The following is a 13,241-nucleotide window of genomic DNA, read 5'->3' as shown; positions in this document are numbered from 1 at the left end:
GAAATAAAATTTGATTTTAACAAGGAATAATAATTGTAATAACATTAATAAATGAAACTCCCTCTACTACTCTAATGTCACTGTAGTAAGGATATATACACCCTCATAAGCACAAACACATGTGCAATACATACATATCTCTACATATTTCATCACTGAGAAATGGGTCATGCTCTGCATATTTGACTGCAACTTGCTTTTTTCAGTTAGCAATATATCAAAAGCGTGTTTCAAGGTTAGTATTTATAGATCTATCTCATTAATTTTAATGGGCACATACTGTCTATTTATTGATGTACCTTTGTTTATTTAGACATTCCCCAAATGATAGACATTTGCCTTGTCTCTCATTCTTTGTCATGGCAATCAGTGCTTCAGTGAACATTTTCTGTGTGCCTCTTTGATATGTGATGGTTTATAATAGAAACTAGAGGAGACATTTCTGGATTCAGCAATTACAACCCGATTTTCCTCAATGGAAAGGCGATTTTAACCAAAACAACATGACAGAACTCATTTCCCCACACATTTGCCAACAATGGACACTATCAAACTTTTAAAATTCATTAAGTCTGATAAAAAAATATTGTTTGAATTTGCCTTTCTCTGAATATTAGAGAGGTGGATACATATATATATAGGCACACACATACATATACATATCTATCTATCTATCTATCTATATATATAATGTTTACCCACATTCTCTTAATTCTCTTTCAATTTCTAACAGTATGTCTGTAGTCATATAGCAGTGTTAAAATATTCTCTAAGACCTTATCTAATAAAAAAAATATATATATATATTCAATTTTATATTAATATTCAGAGTTTGATTTTATACATTTAGTTTAAATACCTCTGAGGAAAATTTTCTGTATACTTCAAAAATGGATAGTCACTGTCATAATAATTTTTTTTTTTTTTTTTTTTTTTTTTTTTGTGGTACGCGGGCCTCTCACTGCCGTGGCCTCTCCCGCTGCGGAGCACAGGCTCCGGACGCGCAGGCCCAGCAGCCATGGCTCACGGGCCCAGCCGCTCCGTGGCATATGGGATCCTCCCAGACCGGGGCACGAACCCATATCCCCTGCATCGGCAGGCGGACTCCCAACCACTGCGCCACCAGGGAGGCCCCATAATAATTTTTGACATGCCAACTTTATGATTCCTAAATTCAATGGTACTTTTTCCTCTGTTCTAATTCTATTGTATGCTACTGTATTCTATTCTAGTCTATCCTATCTTGTTCAATTCTATTCTCCAGTACTAAAATGATTTTATAGTGTGTTATTTAACAGATACAATAAGACCTTCTTCATATTCTTCTTTTTAAATAATTTTCTTGGCAGTCTCATTATTTCATATTCCTGACAATTTTATCATCAGCTTGTCGAAAATGAAAAGTATTCCTTTAGAATTTTCTTTGGGATTACACTGAATTACTAGATTATTTCAGTAACCTGTTATCTTTCTAAAATCATGTCTTCCCTTCCAAAAATATGTTTCTCCCCTATACAGATTGGTTTTTTTTTTTTTTTTTTTGGCCTTGCCACACTGCTTCCAGAGATCTTAATTCCCCAGCCAGTGATTGAACCTGGGCCTATGGCAGTGGAAGTGCATAGTCTTAACCACTGGACCTCCAGGGAATTCCCTATCTAAATTTTACAGATTCCTTCATTTGGTCTTGTATGATTTTATTGGATTAAACTCTAGATATTTTACATTTTTGTTCTCTATTTTGTATTAAATCACTTTTATGCTTTTGGGATAGTAGCTATAACAGGAGGCACACCTGTGTTGTTCCTAAGTTTATAAGAATGCTTCTAATGTTTTATTCTTAATAATTTTACTTCGTGTTCTATAAAACTTCCTTTAAAAATAGGTTTTCTGGCCTTCCCTGGTGGCGCAGTGGTTGAGAGTCCGCCTGCCAATGCTGGGGACACGGTTTCATGCGCCGGTCCGGGAGGATCCCACATGCCGCGGAGCAGCTGGGCCTGTGAGCCATGGCCGCTGAGCCTGTGCGTACGGAGCTTGTGCTCCGCAACGGGAGAGGCCATAACAGTTAGAGGCCTGCGTACCGCAAAAATAAATAAATAAATTAATTAATTAAAATAAAAATAAAAATAGGTTTTCTTCTATTGTTCTTTTGTAGATGTGGATATGTGTGTGTATGCATTCACACACATGCGTCTATATATATATGGAAAAGGCATGTGTTAGTAGTTTTTAGTTTAAAATGATTTTTAATTTATCAACACATTAAAAACCCACTTTATTGAGGTTTGATTGACCAATGCTTTTAAATATATATATATATATATATATATATTCTTTTTTTTTTTTTTTTTTTTTTTTTTTTTTTGCGGTACGCGGGCCTCTCACTGTTGTGGCCTCTCCCGTTGCGGAGCACAGGCTCCAGACGCGCAGGCTCAGCGGCCATGGCTCACGTGCCCAGCCGCTTCAGAGCATGTGGGATCTTCCCGGACCGGGGCACGAACCCGTGTCCCCTGCATCGGCAGGCAGACTCTCAACCACTGCGCCACCAGGGAAGCCCATATATATTCTTTAAATGGTCATACTATGTTACACATTTAAATTTGAATCAAAACTTTTAATTTTGAGCCCACCTTCTGTGTTGTGAAATGAGTTATACTTGGTCATGATCAGTAGTACTTTAGTATTTTATTATAGTACTACTGTAGTTAATCTTCTAATATTTTAAATCTTTAATTGTATGATTATATATGAAGGCTATCTATATTTTATATTTGTGTGCAATATAATATATATTTTTAATCCAGTGTTGATGTTGGTATTACAACTTTGAACCATGCATTGGAAATTTTTGCTTTTTTCCTATGATCTTAATGAGTGTTTCATATATTTGAGTCCATTTTAGTGAATTTGCATTTTTCTATTAAACTTCCATTTAATTTGGATTTTTCAAATTTATGTGTATTAAGTAGTATTTAATATAGTTTTAATTTTATTCAAGCCCCTTTTGTTCACTGTTTGTTTGCTTGTTTGCGGTACGTGGACCTCTCACTGTTGTGGCCTCTCCCATTGCGGAGCACAGGCTCCGGACACGCAGGCTCAGCGGCCATGGCTCACAGGCCTAGCCGCTCTGTGGCATGTGGGATCTTCCCGGACCGGGGCACGGACCCGTATCCCCTGCATCGGCAGGCAGATTCTCAACCACTGCGCCACCAGAGAAGCCCTGTTCACTGTTTTATTAAGCACTACCTTATGTCTTCACTAATCCCTTCTTTCTACTTCTTTGGGTTAATTTGGCTATTCTTGTTATAACTTCTTGTATGAAAAGCTTATTTTGATATTTTCAGTTTTTCTTGTTTCCTAAACAATGCACTTATGATTACACAGTTGCCTCTGAGAAATATTCTGGTTACACTGATGAGTTTTGATATGAGTCTTCTCATTTTCAGTAATTTCTAAATAGGGTATAATTTCTATTTCTATTTTCTTTTTGATCTAAGAGTTATTTTCTGGTTTCCAAATGTATTCAATTTTTATTTTACATTTTTCCCCTTTTGTCAACATCTATTATATTCGTATTGTTCAAAGAATGTTGTCTCTATGATTTCTAGGTAGAATTTACTGAGGGTTTTTTCTCCTGCAACATGGTTAAATTTACTTTTATAATTTTCTTTTTTTGTGTGTGTGATATCTTTGTCTGGTTTTGGTATCAGGGTGATGGTGGCCTTATAGAATGAGTTTGGGAGTATTCCTTTCTCTGCAGTTTTTTTGGAATAGTTTCAGAAGTATAGGTGCTAACTCTTCTATAAATGTTCGATTGAATTTGCCTGTGAAGCCATCAGGTTCTGGACTTTTGTTTTTTGGGAGTTCCTTTAATCACAGTTTCAATTTTGGTACTTGTGATTGGTCTGTTCATATTTTCTATTTTTTCCTGGTTTAGTCTTGGGAGATTGTACCTTTCCAAGAATTTGTCCATTTCTTCCAGGTTGTCTATTTTATTGGCATATAGTTGCTTGTAGTAGTCTCTTATGATCCTTTGTATTTCTTTGGTGTCCATTGTAACTTCTCCTTTTTCATTTCTAATTTTATGGATTTGAGTCCTCTCCCTTTTTTTCTTGATGAGTCTGGCTAAAGGTTTGTCAATTTTGTTTATCTTTTCAGAGAACCAGCTTTTAGTTTCATTGATCTTTTCTATTGTTTTCTTCATTTCTATTTCATTTATTTCTGCTCTGATCTTTATGATTTCTTTCCTTCTGCTAACTTTAGGTTTTGTTTGTCCTTCTTTCTTTAGTCGCTTTAGGTGTAAGGTTAGGTTGTTTATTGGTGATTTTTCTTGTTTTGTGAGGTAAGATTGTATTGCTGTATACTTCCCTCTTAGAAATGCTTTTCCTGTGTCCCATAGGTTTTGGATTGTTGTGCTTTCATTTGTCTCTAGGTATTTGTGTTTGGAATAAAGTCTGTATATCTTTAGCTATATGACATAAACCAAGGTAATTATATTTTAGAATTCTTGGTGTTCTTACATCTTTCAACCTAATTTTTTATTCCAGTCAGATGTTTGTTAGGATCTTCCACCATGATTGTGGATTTGTTTATTCCTTCTAAAATGTATTTTTTTATTTTTATTTTTTTGTGGTACATGGGCCTCTCACTGTTGTGGCCTCTCCCGTTGTGGAACACAGGCTCCGGACACGCAGGCTCAGCGGCCATGGCTCACGGGCCCAGCCTCTCCGTGGCATGTGGGATCTTCCCAGACTGGGGCACGAACCCATGTCCCCTGCATTGGCAGGCGGACTCTCAACCAATGCGCCACCAGGGAAGCCCTAAAATGTATATTTTTATTTTAATTCTTCGCTCCCTTCTTGTAATAGGTGTACACATTTACATTCTTCACCTTGGGGCATTGCACTTACTCCCAGTCAAGTATGTGGAGTGTATATCCCTGATCATGTGACTTGCTTTTGCCATGCACTATATTAGGGGATGGGCACAAACAAAGGCAGTAAAAATACTGTATTATTTGGCTTGGGATCCTGTACATCTGCTCTCTGACTGAGAACAGCATTCCCCAGATGACTACAGAGATGTCATGCCTCCAGAGGCTGCATAGATCTTTAACAAGAAACATAAAAGATAGTTGTTGAAAGTCTCTGATATCTTGAGTTTTATTTTATGCAGCATAAGTGCAGCAGAAATATAACTAAAATCAAAACTCATTACAGGATTAGATTGCTAATATAATGAGAACTAAAAATAATGGCATTGGCTTTGGGTAGGAGTGACAGACGGTGATGAAACTGTTATCGGGGGATGAAGAACTGGCCAACTTTGCTACACAATGGTGAAACAAGTGGAGTTTAAAACTATCACTTAGGATAATCTGGAAGTCAGAAAATAAACCTAACTCATCTGTAGTGTTGGACAAAGAGATTTCATGATAGAATGTTGTTAACATAGGTGATTGCTTTGAAGTGCATTTTAAAAGGTGCTTCAAAAAATGGATTGTGCTCATGGCACATGAAGTTGCTTGGGATCAAATATATTTTTTAAAAAATATATAAAATAAATTTTTAACAAAGCTCTATTACCATTCTGGATTAAATGAGACTGTGACTTTCAAATATTGAAAAAGACATCTGCCCCTCAACACTGGCCAGGCAGAAAGCAGACTAGGAATACTCCTCTATTTTCAAGACGTACATAGTCTGCCTTGTTATTTTCAGATGTGGCCAAGGAAGGATGATGATAAAGGTTGTTGCAAAGAAACAGAATGGAGACCTATACCCATGGAGGACTAGACCTATTTAAAGAAGTATTCCCTACCCCAGATTAAGGGGTTCTGGCAATATTTGCTCAGCAAGCTTTCTGAATTGTTATTAACTACTTACTTTTGTGTGCCTCCAATTTTCTCCTTTTTAATTTTTTTTTGGCTTGTCCCTATTTCATCATTATATATTGAATATATAGAGGGCAGGTTATTCATTTATTTTTGTTCATAGTTTTCTGAATCAAGAGGAACCACATTTGAATCTGACTTAGACCATAAGGTCTTAGATACTGAGCCAGGTGCCGTGATTTGATAGTCTTCCAGGCTATCTCAGCATGAAAAGGGGGTATATTTTGGGAGTGAGAGTTAACTGTGAAAAAAAAAAATGCCTTACTGGTCATAGATCCAGAGCTTTACGGTACTTTTATCTGTAGACATAGAAATTTCTGTTAGACAGTGAAATACAGAAAAGGTCTTTGACCTATCTCAAATAATGTATATTTAATTCTTCTTAAGCCTAAGTCATATTTCAGTACACTGAAATATATTGCAGAAATATTAACTGAAGATGATTATTAAATGACAAACATTTGTAAAGTGAAAGAACAGGATGAAATTTAATAACATGTTCCTGTAAAGACAATAAACTGAAGAAAAACTTAATAGAGTTGGAAGTACATATTTTTATCTAATGGGAATTATATGAACATTGCATCCATGTGAAGATGATTCCATTACAAACACAAAAGACCTCTTTATTACCCGCCTATGGAGACTGGTGACCAGACATACTAGAAAGTAAAAGTATTTTTTTAAATAAAGAAAATCTTAAAAATTGAGAATTGTTACCTTATCACATTACAAAAAACTACTTCTTTAGGCCTAAGACAATTATTTATTATCTACAGGGATGCTCTCTACCTTCATCACTTTGTTTCTTTGTCATATTTTTTTTTCATATAAGTACTTACTATAGTACTGACATTTATTTAAAAGCAAATTCTCAAAGACTTGTAGAATAATCACAATGAAAAAGATGCTGAACAATTTTATGAGGCAATAATACAGTTCTCTTACTGCAAAACTTTAACCAGCCTTCAGCCTTATAGTTTATCCACGCAGGAACCAGATTATTGCCTCATAAAACAGCTCAGTGCTCCTATTATGGTTTAAATATAATTGTGTTTAAAGACCTTGTTGATTCCATTTAGCAAAATTAGTTTTTATCTTATTTCATCATAACAATGGCTTCTAATAACCTTGATGATATTTTAATGTGTGCCCAATTATATTTTCAAGAATAGTTTTTTTTAAGTAAATTTTCTACTAGAAAATTTCCAGTCTTTCTTAGTAGATTATTTTAATTCACCATCGTTTTTCTTCTGAGATAATTTAACTTAATAAGAAGTTTTTTATTTCTTTATTTAGACTAATAAAATAAAAAGCAAAAAGTTAACTAATTTTTCTTTATTACATATTCATCAGCAATGATCAGTTAGATTTCAGTGATGTGCATTTAGTGTTATTCACTCTAATGTTAGGAAATTTGGGATGTGAATCCAGGTTTTAGTAATTTTAAGATGTGTGACCATGGTTGTTACTTAATATTCTAATATTGTTTCTTGGTTTATTAAAAAATGGGAATATTGTAACAAAAATAGAGCTATCTCATAGGAAATTTAATGAGAATTAGATGGCCTAAGTGTTCAATTGATATTTTTTTCTTATGTGTCTTAGTTTTACATTATTTTATATGTAAAAGTTATTATAGAGCTCATACATGCATATAAAAGGAAGGTTTTAGGTAAAGAAAATCAGAAGAAACCTGTTCAAAAGATATTTTTGGAGCAATTAAGAATTACAGGCTGCAGAGCAAGAATACAAAAAATAAATCATCTTCATAGGATAAATTTCACATTTTTTTTTTTCTAACTAGAAAAAGGATAAGTTGAGACTGAGCCAGAAATCACAGCAGAGTACAGACATGAGTGGATGTCCTCTCATATCCCTTAACCAACTTGTTGATAATCTAATTGTTGAGGCCCAGAGAATTTAGTTTCTATCAAATATTACCATTAATTGTAGAGCACTGTTTTCATTTGTAAAGATTATTCTTTTTCAATATAGCAACAGCTTTGGATTTTATGAATGGCTGTTTGTGCTGTTCCTCTCTCTTGCGAACTGTGAAATTCTCTCTGGGCACTAATTCAGTGATTGCCTATCCCTTTCTTTACTTGATAATCATAACTGTAACTCATGTTATTCAGATTTTTTTTGTACTCGAGTGCATTTTATTAAGTCAAATTTAAATACAGAAAATCATGTAAGTTCTATTTTTTTCCACAGGAGATTATATATCATTTAGGAACCAGTCTTTAATTTCCTTTAAAGTGAAAATTGTAGATTTTGTTAACAGAAATTATCCACCTAGTGCTATGTGAAGTAACCATTTGAACTCATAAGCACAAGAAACATTAATTATCAATTTACCTTATATATCAAAGGCATGTTGGAGTGTCTGGAGTGATGTACAGTTTAATAAATTTAGTGCAATTCATAAATATTTAAAAAATTTTTCTAACACATGGTAGTTATTAGGTTAGGAACACAAAGTATAAAAGGTCTTGTTAGTTTTGTCCTTTTCACTAACATTGATTTTCAGTTATACTTGAGAACTTAGTCACTAAATATTAATGTGGCTTAATTTTTCCCCAAACTTTTTAGGAGCATACTTCTGGAAGACAATTTATAAGCGAGCACAATTATCATCTACTCCCTAACCTGAGGAAAGTTGGGAGAGGAAAAGAATTAGTGGTCATGACTATCAACAGTGAAGCAGAGAGGAAATAGAAAATAGGTTCTCTTACCCCCAGGAAAACATATGGTAGCTTCTCTAACCAGTTGTGTACCATTTTCATAACATCATTTTGATGACAGCAAAGGAGAAACCAGAGTGAAATCTGCTTGCTTCGTTATGTTACACATTCCTCTTTGGGCCTAGCACTACTAAGATTCTGAGGTTTTATGTATTAACATTTTCTTGGTCCCTTGAAAAATGACATCAGTGAAATTCACAGAAATTGCTACCATCTCTTTCATAAGGGTATTGTGAAAATGCCCATTAACATTTATAGAGTGCTTTGAGCTCCTACAAAGAAAGACATTACCTAAGAACAAAGTAAATAAATTTAAAAGCAACATTTAAATGATTGTAAATGAATCAAACACATATGCATTAAAATGTAAATACAAGTATGAAATTAAGCAATTAAGTACTTGGCTAGGCCTACTTTTTAACTTTTGTGAAATGGAAGCATTTTAAATGTAGTTTGATAGATTTTATAAACCTGTGTAAACAAGTTTGCCAACCCTTGATACTATAAATAAATATTTTGTTATGTGTATTCAAAGAAATTCTTCACATTTCTAATGATCTCACACATTTTCAAGAGAAACTCATAATGTTACAAATATTTATCTCAAATAAAGAAATTATTGTTTTGTTTTTATTAAATATTGATTGCAAAGATAAGTCTCATTTTCTGTCCATCAACTGATATTTGTTTACAGATAATGGTGGTCTTTATTACACCTATTAGACATCCAGCAAATATTTATTGAATAAGTTTTTGGAGTATGAATGCTGAAATAAGAAATTACAGGTTGGCTCAAATATCAGTGGAGTCAATGTCTAGCCATGGAACCTCAAACATGACATTTAATGGGCCTCAGAAGACTGAAAACTTAGATGAAAACATAGTGATTACATAGTCTTGGCAGAATCCATTGTTAATGAGTCTTATGCAGATGCAATTTATGTAGTAAAGTAAAAGATAAATTGCATTGTATCCCTTATTTCTCCTCCAAACACTGCTCAAAATCATTTCAGTATATTTGAGAAATACAGCTTTGAAAATTCATGTTCCTGCTCTGAATTCACAAAAATCAGTTTGATTCTAGATAATGTATGTCATTTTGGCTACTTCAAATTTGCAGGGTCTTTACTCTTAAAGCCATTAAATTGTCAAGTTTAGTACATTGTCTTTGAAAGCATTCACATAAAAGAGAGTTTTATAAGTAATAATTATCACTTATGATAAAGGTGGGAAATAAAATAAAATCATTAAGTACTAACCATGTGTCAAGCCCTATGCTTTCTGGATATTATCTTATTAAATCATAGCCACCATCTAGTGAAGATATTACTGCCATTTCACAAAAGGGAAAATTAAGTCTCTGACAGTTTGAATAACTTGCTTAAGATTACATACATATCAAATAGGAGACAAACCTAGAATTCAAACTCAGATCTGCATGGCTTCAAATCCAATACTATTCTCCTTATATTCTACTTCCTACCATGATAATCCATTTTCATAGTAGTTGTCATGACTGCAGAGATTCTCCTAGAAGTTAATACTTTGGTTGTAGCTAAAGAAATCATGTCTATTGGCTTTCTAGCACAAAGAATTCACTTCCATATGCTAACTGATTAACCTGTTGGAAAATAGGAGTGATTTAATTTAAGTTTGACAGGGTAAACTGATTTAGCCCAACTCCATGTAGAGTTTTTCCTGATTTAGGGAGGCCTAAACTTTATACTAGGCTTGTTTATTTCTTCAGACTATATTAGAAAAAATAGAAGGGAATGAGAGAGATCAACTAACAAATCCACAAAATATTTACATCAGTGGTAGATAACATCTTTAAGGGCAAAATAGCTCTCAGGATGAAAAAAAAAAAAAGCAAAAACTGTGGTTTTTCTAGTAGACTCTGGGAAGACATGGGTGTTCATCTCACTCCACCTGAAAGGTAAAATCAAAGATGAAAATAAGTCTTCAGTAATACACAACTAAAGCAATCTTTAATTAGGTGGCAATTTCAGGATGAGGAATGAAGAAATACACATAAAACTGTATTGGCTAAATCCTCTGTTCACTTGTGAACCACTTTTACATGAAATGTTTTAATTTAATCACCTCATGCCATTTTCTCCCATGGTGTTGAGGGAAAAGACCAAGGAAGAGATTACGTGATTAGAAAAGTAGTGTCCCTTTTGTTGTGCACATAATATGTTTCATACTTTTTAAATACTTTATATGTACATGCTATTGTATTTACTGTTTCAGAAGTTCAGTTAATTTTTGTATCCTCGATTTACTGAAGAGAAAATAGTTTCTGAAATTAATATACCTATAGTTAATCAACTAGAAAGTGTCAGAACCTGGATTTCAGCCCTGTTAGGTTTGATTCCCAAGCTGTGCTCTTGACTTCTAAAGTAAGTCTAATTTAAATAAAAGTTTCTAACCTAGGATTTAATTTGAAGTGGCAAAGCAGTATTCTAGTCAAGCCAAATAGGAATTTAGATATAAAGGCCAAAAAAACCCCCAAGCAAAACAAACAAACAAACAAAAAAAACAGTGTTATATGTCCTGTGGCAAGTATCTCTTAGAATCTGTGAGTGGTAAATAACAGGTTAGAATTCAAGGACTCATATATGCTGATTTTTTGTATTATGATATTACTGACATTATCATTATTCCTAATGTAAATGAGAAAACTGAGGCCCAGAAATTTCTCATCACCCATCTGCTATAATTTGGGACTTCAGCAACAATCTATCTCTTTTCATTTTCTTTGATAACAACACAATATTTATGACTCGATATTTATCCCATATCACCCACTTCTGATTGGGAAAAGAGTGTTAGCTCTCGTCTTCCTTTGCCTTCTGTCTTTATAACCAAGCAAAGAGTCAATGTTCAACTGTTAAGTTGATAAAACAAATGAAAGAAAGTTAGAAGTTTCTATTGAAACTTCAGTAGTCTTTCACAGTATGACTCAAATTCATGAGAGAATAACAATGTGTGTTTTATAGCTTGTTTTTCATTATTTTCTATTAACTTTCTTTACTCTGGTCTTTTTATTTCTTCCCAGCGATAGGCTCAAACTGAATAAGAAATATTGAACAAATAGGTGAACATGTATCTATATAAAATGTATAGACTGTTATATATAAGAAGAGAGTTGACACTGGGGGGGGGGGGATTATTTTAAAATTATCCCAGGTAGTCTTTAGCTAAGAATGGGGATTTCAGAAGCTACTTGAAATATCAAATAGAGATATCATAAATGACAAACAATGAAGACATTGCATTTTAAATGTGAAAATCTGAGTAGAGGCAGAAAAATCTGTATATTAAGAAAAGTTCTAGGCAAGTGTAAAGGTTAAAAGAGCAAAAAAGAAAATTTAGTTGGTAGAGAAACCCTTGGTGCAGTACTTTGAAACAGTAATTTATAATGAAAAATCATACCTCAACAGGAATGATCCTGTTAAACCAGTAGCCAAGAAAGACCTGAGGAGCATTACTACTTACTGTTAATCAGATGCTAGACTGATTGCAGTCATAAGTACTAAATATCAACTTGGTTAAGGACACATTTTTACTTATTCAAGAATCAGAGGAGCAGAAATCACTCTTTCTTTCATTCATTAAACAATATTTGAGTGTTCCTTTGTTCCAGGCATTGCCCTAAGTGCTGGGGATATAGCAGTGAACAGAACGGAAGGAAATCTTGGTCCTCAGGCAGGAAGCCCTATACTGTCTGAAGCCCATAGAGAGGTGGTATTGCTGTCAAAGCATATTGGTTGGACTATTTCTTAGTTCTTCCTAGGCCCATTTAATAAATGTGCCCTTAATTCTTAAATCTATTCTTCAAAAATCAATTCTTCTAATCTTCTCATAATAAATCAAGGTTTTGTTTTTGTTTTTTGAGATTTTTTCAAGCAACTACAGGTCTATTCTGAGTCTATTTATACTACCTAATATAATCAAACCACATCATAATACCTGACCTGAATCCTATAGATCAGAACAAATGGCCATTCTAGAAGGCAAATAAACCCACTAAATAGTAAAATTGTAATTATTCATAAACCGTAAATTCTTACAATTTTCTCACATTCAAAGGCAATGTTTTTTTTGTAAAACGATAATAGGTATTCCCTGCAGTTTCTTGGTTTTCTGTTTTAAGGCACTGTGTCCTGTGAAATGTGATGTTTTGTGAACTTGAGCTGGATGTAGCTTTCTGAAAAGGCCAAGGAGAAATTCTAAACTCTTTTTTGTGATATATTCTTGTTCCCATCAGTGACCTCTTCACTGAGGAGAGAGAGAGAGAGAGGAAGGAAGAAAGAAAATGAGGTTTTCTCTGATGACAAGTCAATTTAAAAGAACACTCTGATCAATGACTATACTGGGCAAAAGCAAGAGGTTTCTGGTTTCTTTTAAGGGAAAAAATGCCAACACATCTTTGATGGCTTGTAGTCTTTGAAAGTGGGGATACATGTTCTCAATAAGGCATAGGAAAGTTAAGCTTGATTTTTGCATAAGGACTTCGTTTGTGGAGCATAAAAATATCCCCAGTTAATGGCCAGGAGAGAGGAAATGAAGCTTAAAAATTACATTTTAAAAATTCATTA

This window comes from Hyperoodon ampullatus, assembly GCF_949752795.1.
Source record: "Hyperoodon ampullatus genome assembly, chromosome: 2".
NCBI classification, from domain to species: domain Eukaryota; kingdom Metazoa; phylum Chordata; class Mammalia; order Artiodactyla; family Ziphiidae; genus Hyperoodon; species Hyperoodon ampullatus.
The sequence above is the reverse complement of the archived record's forward strand: the minus strand, read 5'-3'. Positions refer to the sequence as shown.